The following is a 7,756-nucleotide window of genomic DNA, read 5'->3' as shown; positions in this document are numbered from 1 at the left end:
TTGTTTTCCGTCTCTGCATCTCTGTATATATTTATTTACTGCTTTCCGTCTTTACATTTGAAATATTGAAAAATTCCAAAAAGATTTTAGGTATGTTTTAATATAAACTTCATAAAAGCCAAAAAGATTTTTCTTCTATTTTTATTTTTGATTGTCCAATGTTGGAACTCAAGTCTTTACCACCTGAAACCTATTCGAAATCATAAACAATTACATCTTCATAAACGGTCGAAGTTTGCAAGTTTTGAAAGTTAAAATCTAAAATTGATAAATTTTTAAACTTTCAAACTGATTGTCGGACGGTAGTTGATTGAGAGTTGGTCTCATGTGTGTCATGTGCTGTTTGACTATATTGTTGGTACACTTTATGTGGACGCGACTCGACTCGGTTTGATTCGGTTCGGTTCGACTCGGTTAGGTTCGGCTCTAGCCCGACGTCACGACATTCCTCCGTCGTGCGCCCCAGAGTTCGACACGCGAAGCACGGAGAGCCGCGAACCATCCCGCTGACACATCATCATGACATCATCATGATGATCTCATGATGATGTCACATGTTGACTAAGCTAACAAATCTGAATTTTGAGAAACATGTTTACGTAAAGAATGCATGGGCCACTTCCTTTGGGCCAATCAAATCACTTGGGCTTGCATTTGGGCCGAACCCATAATTTAACATGCAGGTCGACGAAACCTTGAGAGTTTCGTCGACTTTGAGGCTTTCGTCGACTAAGGTTTCGCCAACTGAGGTTTCGTCGATCCTGGCCTATATAAACAGCAACTGAGACAGAAGGCAATAGAGTGGGAGGAGAGATAGAGAGAGAACCGAGAGTTTAGTTGTATTTCATTGTAATATCTTTCTGTAACGAAACTCTGCCGGTATCAATATACAACCGTTAAACGTTGAATTTTGTGTTGTGTTTATCTCTCGCTCGGTTTGTATCGTAACGTGGATTCCGCACTCATTATGGTATTCGAAACAAGATCTCGTAGTTGTCCGGCGATCCGCAAACGGACCTACAAGTGGTATCAAAGCATAAGGCTCGATTTCTTGTTGAGAACCGAGTTTCCGGTGCGATTCTCGAGTGGGTTTTAAGCTTTTCTTGGACAAAAATCATAAACCCAGTTTCTTTTTTTAAAAATACGAATTAAAACTCGAAAATCGGTGTTGTTTGGTGTCGTTTCTATTCAAAACTTGTTGAAAAGTGTTGGAGATTATCGAAGGTACAAGTTGTGTCGAGTTTCTATGTCAAAATTTGTTTTTCGGAAAAGTGTTCAGTGACCGGAAACTTCATATCTTCATGAAACCTTCAAAAAGTTCATAAGTGTTCTTCATAATATCAACTTTTTGATTCTATGTAAATTGACTGTTAAGTTGTTGGTGAATCAAACAAATAAAAAAGGATATTGATTAAAATATTTTAACACCATACCGTTTAGTAAGATAAACATGCTGTGAAGTTTGAAAATTGTTTCCATGTGTCAGAAAGGATAAGATTTTGTGTTGAAAATTCTCACCAACTCTTATGATCTTATCTCTTTGGAAGGTTTCGTGAAACACAAAGATCATTACAGGTTTCGTCGATCACATGTTTCACATAGAGGGTTTCGTCGATCAATTCCAACATAGAGTTTCGTCGCTATCAGTTTAATCACACACAAGTTTGGTCGTAACATTATTAAAACAAAGGGTTCGTCGATCACAAGTAGTTTCGTCTAACATCATCATAAGGTTACGTCGAGTAGATTGTTTCATCAAACAGGTTTCGCCAAGAACAGAGTTTCGTCGAGAAACTTGTGCATTTTTCACAGAAGCTTTGCATATCTATCATAACAGTTTGTTTTTAAGTGTTTAACCAGGTTTTCACTTTCATATATCAATCATGAGTTGTACTAGCCCTACGGATTGGAGCACGGAACCGAGACCAGGTGAAGATCGAACTTCGGCAGCCGCTTGGTTAAGAAATGTCATGCCTCAATAATCGATTAGTGCGAGTCAATGGGCATTGGTGACGAACCAGAATCAAAGTATTCAAAATCTGTTGATAAGTGAGAGCGAAACGGGAAGCAACAATCGCCCGCCAAAGTTGAATCACATGAACGAATATCCGACATGGAAAGGTCGTTTTCACACGTACGTTTTAGGGCAAAACACCGAGTTGTGGGCGTGCTTCATTTCATCGTATAAGCAAGATCTTGAAGAAGCAGGATCAAATGCCATGACAATTATGAATATGCAAGAACCCGACAAGAAAGCATGTGATCTTGAGAAGAAGGCGTTTGCAATTCTCACACAGGCACTTCACAAAGACATCTATCATCAATTCGGCTATTGTACAAGCACGAAAGCGTTATGGGATGCCTTGGTAGCGAGAGGTGAAGGGAATGCAGCTACAAGAAAGACACTGCATGATCTGTTGAAGGAATTTGAATAATTTCAATTCTTCGACAATGAAACGCTAAATGATATGACTACATGTTTTTATCATTTGATTAGTGAAATGTATTCTTATACTGTTCTTGCAACTCAACAGGAAATGGTTGCACGGTTTGCTGATGCTCTACCTCCAAAGTGGAGCCCATTCATTGAGCTTCTAAAGCATACAGGCGTTTTAGATACTGTCAATATCTATGAATTTATTCAGAAGTTGGAGCACAAGAATGATGAAGAAATCCGGAAAGCTAAACGAATTCATGTTCCTCAAAATACTGAAATGTACCTTCCAAGTTTTGACTCTTTATCTAGATCCAGTGCAGCTCAGCAACCAAAAGTACAAACAGCGATTATGTCCAATACAAGTTCCTTTCCATTTCCCCAGTCATCTCCTCCTCCGGTTTTCGATCCAAGTGAATATCTTCCACCAGCGCATGTGTTGCTCAAGCTCGCCGCTTTTTCAAAACCTCAATATAATCCAAATCCCTATATTCCAACCCAATGGCAAGCCCAACCACAACCTCAGCAAGCAAATTACAGTGACACATTTCATTCCCAAAACCCCAACACCGTCAGAGTTGATACTACCAATCTTTCAAAAGTCAGTGTAGAAGTTACAAAGGAACATATGGAACTTCTCAACACAATGTTTAGTGCCTACTGTGGATTGGTAGTAGGTCAAATTGGAAACATTAATTTGACCAATGAAGATTATCAACAGATAGACCGTGATGAAATGGAGTTGATGGATATCAAGTGGGCATTTTATGGCTCGAACTGGAAGAACAAGCTTGGAAGGCAAAAATGATACAAAGTATGGTTTTGATAAGGATGCGGTAACTTGTTTTAATTGCGGCGAAAAGGGTCACTTCAAACGTGAGTGCACCCGACCAAGCAGACAAGGCAATCAAAGTCCCTTCCAAAGTCAGACAAGTACTTCCAACGCAAATCAAGGTAACAGTGAAAGAAGGATAGTAGTTGTGAACACCACCACCAACCGAGACCAGTCTGGGCCATCAAACACTAATCGGGCTCTAGTCGTTCAAGCTAATGAAGGATGTAATTGGTCTGTACAATTCGGAGATAATGATCAAGGAGGTGGAACCACACGTTATGCAAAAATCATCAATCACATCAAGCATGTTCACAAAGAAGAATTTTCTGACAGTGATGATAGCTCGGGTTATAGCGGGAGTTCAGATGAAGAAAGCTCGAATGCGGGAGATTCTAATTCTGAAGATGGATCTTTTTCTTATCAGACTGCCTTTATGGCAAATGTCTCGGCCTCGACAAGTTAGGTAAATTCTGGTCCTCCTACTCCTAGTGTTTGTAAAATGTGTGCAGAATTGAAAGAGGAATCTGAAAAGGTTCACACTCATAATCAAAGTTTAGTAATTGAGCTGTCAAAGTGCAAAGAGGCAAACATGGCTTTGGCTCGAAATGAAAAGGATTTTAAAGATGTTATTAAAACGTTAAAGAAAAGTTTTTCCGAATTAACAAAAATTGTTTTCAACAAACAAATTGGTGTTAATAACTACATTAATATCATTGAGGAAACAAAGAAAGAACTAGCCGTTGCCAAATGCGAACATGATGCAATCAAGCTCAAATTGGAGAGTTATTCAAACTCCCGATATGTGCTTGATCACATTATCGACGTTATTGACGAGCAACAGCAAAAAGGGAAATGAATAGGCATTGGGTATAAGGCATGTCCGCCCCTTTTGACACACAACTATACTCGAATGCCCGATGAAGAAGAAATGCCACGTTTTGAACCTAGTGTGCCTCTTGATTATGAGGAAGTTACTACTGGCCTAGGGTTCAAATTGGACAGTTCCTTGAGTACCTCATCTGATGAAACTGAAACTTCAACATCGACGCATCAAAGTGCTCCAATTATTGAGGACTATGAGTCGTCGGATGATGAATCAGATGTGAATGACCAGGATGAATCACTTGATAAGAAGAAAGGAATAGAAATTCTAATTGAGAATCATATTCTTTGTGATCCTCATATTCCAGTTGTGCAACCTGTTGCCAAACACGTGATTAATCCTGTCAAGGAAGTGAAGGAATCTGTGTATACTGTTAAAAGTGATAACGTGTTGTACACTTTAGTCGGTGATAGTAAAATATATTCAGACAAAGATTTTCCAATCAAAAACGTCAATCAATCTTTGATTGACAAGGTGTTTGAAGATACTACAAGTAAGTTTTTTGGAAATGCGATCCCGAGAGTTTCTGTAACTCAGTGTGATCCTATTCCAAAAGCTGAAGTTTGAAGACAATTTGGAAATCAAAGATTACCGACAAAGCAACAACCTATCACTTTTAAAGGTAATCAAAAGGAACAACGAGCTCAAAAGCCCAAGATTTCACAACCGAAGATGGAAACAAAGGGAGCTCGTTACAAGAAAAAGGTTCAGAAGATCAACTTCATGAAATCCAGAGGGACTGATAAAATTAAAACTTTTGAAAAAAAATCCAACACAGATTTTGTTAAACAAGTTAAAATTTTGAAAAGAAACAGTCAAAACAATTACACACAACACACAAACGGTTGTGATGTAGGACCAAGTACCTCAAGATCACGAAGTTCCTCATCAAGCTCCTACAGTTATGATACTCCGAGGTTTGTTGAGCGGAGATCATGCTTTGAATGCAGTGAGAATGGACACATTGTTAGAAACTGTCCATATCTCATAAAAGGAAAGACAAAAGTTGGTCCCCCATGCAGTAACAATAACTATAAAAGATCTGTTTTACCAAAACAGGACCCTCGTCTTGTTAAACAACGAGAAAAGAAACAGAAAAAGCAACAAAGAAAAGAAATTGAAAAGGTTTTAAAACTAGAGGTTGTCCAAACAAAATCTATTAAATCGGATGTTAAACATGAAAAACAGAAACAAATTTGGAAACCAAAAACGGTAAATGTTTCAGGGGAGTTCAATCAATTTTGAATCATCAGGAAATCGAAGTCACAATCCTCGATGATGGCGGACGACCCAAGTCTATGAAGGCTTGGGTCCCCCTCTCCAACTAATCTCTGAACGAACTATTGATAGTCTTAGGATTGTTGATAGTGGAGCGTCCAAGCACAAGATCGGTGACGTATGGCTCCGAAACATTGTTACATCTAGGAGTTGTTGCCTGTGATGGAGAGAAGAAAAGGAAAAAAAGAATGTCTGGTGAAAGAAATTGAAAGCTTTGACAAAATGAAAATCATTCCAAAGTTTGATTGTTAAAGGCTTTAACCGGGTCCCCAGGATAGATTCAATCAAAATGTACGCACCTGCAACACGTCTGAACTTCAAAATCAACAAAATGAACGTGTAGTGTACGTTTCTTCGTGGTGTGATTGAAGAAAATGTGTTTGTTGAACAAACCAACCAGGTGTGCGGATGCCTTGGCGTGGATTGAACAACCTCACACTACTTCTTAAAGAGAAAGACAAAGACCTTCGTTGGTGCATTGTGGAAGACCAGCCGGACCCAGAGGTTTCTGATCTTGCTGCTGTGAAGAGATTTCTCAGATTAATTGAAGTAGCTACAAAAATCGACTTTGAAATCCACACCGGGTGGTTATCCAGTTTAGGAGAGCACTCAAGTTCCAGCTAGAAAATAAGGGTGTTGTAAAACCGATAGATCCATATATATGTCGTGTTTGTGGGAGGAAGTTCTATACGAATGAAAAGCTTATTAACCATTTTAAGCAAATCAACGATCGTGAGCATCATAAACGAGGGAGCCAGATCGAATCAGCTAAAGGTAGCCAAAGGGTAAAAATAGTGGGAAAATACTCCATGAAAATGGAAAAGCATAATAACGTTGCGAGAGATATTTTAACTCCAAAAGTTGGGTATGGATTGGGAGATGAGTTAAAACCGGCGGGATATTGGGTTAGTGTCATTTAAAAAAAAACAGAACCTGCAGATGTTGCGTTGTGGATATGATGGATAGACGGCAGATGGAGTGTTTGATACTTGTGTCGGATGATTCCGAATTTGTGGAGGTTTGATACGTGCCACACAAGTTTTGGTCAAGACCCATTGATCTCGTCAATCACTCTTCCCACGTTGCCGGTAGTTTCTTTTGCATTAGAATAGGACCACTTTTCCATTTTGCATGCATGATTTCCTAAACTTTAGCAAGAAGTAGCTTATTTGCATATTTAAATTAGTGTAAGTTACATATTGAAGATCATGAATAAAAAATATTAAAAGAGAGTTATCTCAAATCTTGTTTCCTGCTATTTTCTTTTGAGGTTAATCCACTCAACGGATTATTTATCGCAAATCCGATTGGTACATATCAAGGTTATAAAGGAGGCGAGATTGAGATGCTTGAAAACAATGGTTGTGTGTGATAGCAACGATGGGACTCTTAAGAGGGTTTCTGATGCTGCTTTTTCATCGGAAGAGATGATTATGGGAAAGGCTAAAAAGGAAGCGGTATCTGTTGTGGGGCGGTGGAAAGATAGAGATATTTTGAAAAGGTTGGAGTGGACGTATAATTATGAAAGGCAGAAGAAGTTATACGGTTCATGTTCTGGGGATGATGATCAAAATGATGAGTTGGATGTGAGTAACTTAATTTATGATGAAGTTAAACCGGATCAAAGTCGTGCTTCGTGGAAACTTGAGTCGGATTCAGATGCTGCTGCTTGATAGGTGGGTTTAGCGAAGTTAAAAGAGTTTTATAACTGGTGATAATTAATTGAGAAAATGACCACACGAAGCTTAATAGATTCTGAATGCCATCAAAAATGTTCATAGCGTAATGGTTGTAGGGACTTGATCAGTACCAATGGGCCATATTATGCATGAAAAAAATCAACTTGTGGAAAATGTAATGTGACATGTCAGCTCTTGTGTTTTATCTCGGATTTGTGGTGGTGTTGCACATGTAATAGGGTTAACCCTCTACGCTGCGTATTGACCAATACGCTGCGTAGATAAACCATGGATCTCAGTGCCTGATAACCAATCATTGCACAGAAAACAAGGGTCATATACGCAGCGTATATAAACCATTAGATTTTTTTGGGTCATTTTGCTAGGTTTGAGGGATCATTTTTTCACAAAGTTTAAATACGCTGTGTATTGACCTCTAAGCAGCGTATATATAGGTCTGAAAATGTTTTTTATACCCTTGTGTTGAGGCTATACGAAGCCAAATACAAGGGTAGTTGTGTCATTTTTGTCTCATACGCTGCGTAGGGATCTATACGCAGCGTATATAAAGCTTCATTTTTGTATTTTTTTGTGTATTCCTTTGTTTATTTATAAAAAAAAAGAAAATTATTTATAAAAAAAACAGT

At 38.6% G+C, this 7,756-nt stretch overlaps 1 pseudogene; it reads left to right on the top strand.

The window, feature by feature from the left end:
* The first annotated feature begins 5,838 nt into the window (after nt 1-5,838).
* On the top strand, nt 5,839-7,103 carry LOC110901757 (annotated as a pseudogene).
* Nucleotides 7,104-7,756: the final 653 nt, after the last annotated feature.

Source organism: Helianthus annuus, chromosome 13 (genome assembly GCF_002127325.2).
Source record: "Helianthus annuus cultivar XRQ/B chromosome 13, HanXRQr2.0-SUNRISE, whole genome shotgun sequence".
NCBI classification, from domain to species: domain Eukaryota; kingdom Viridiplantae; phylum Streptophyta; class Magnoliopsida; order Asterales; family Asteraceae; genus Helianthus; species Helianthus annuus.
Note: the sequence above shows the minus strand (reverse complement) of the source record. Positions and strands in the feature narration are given on the sequence as shown.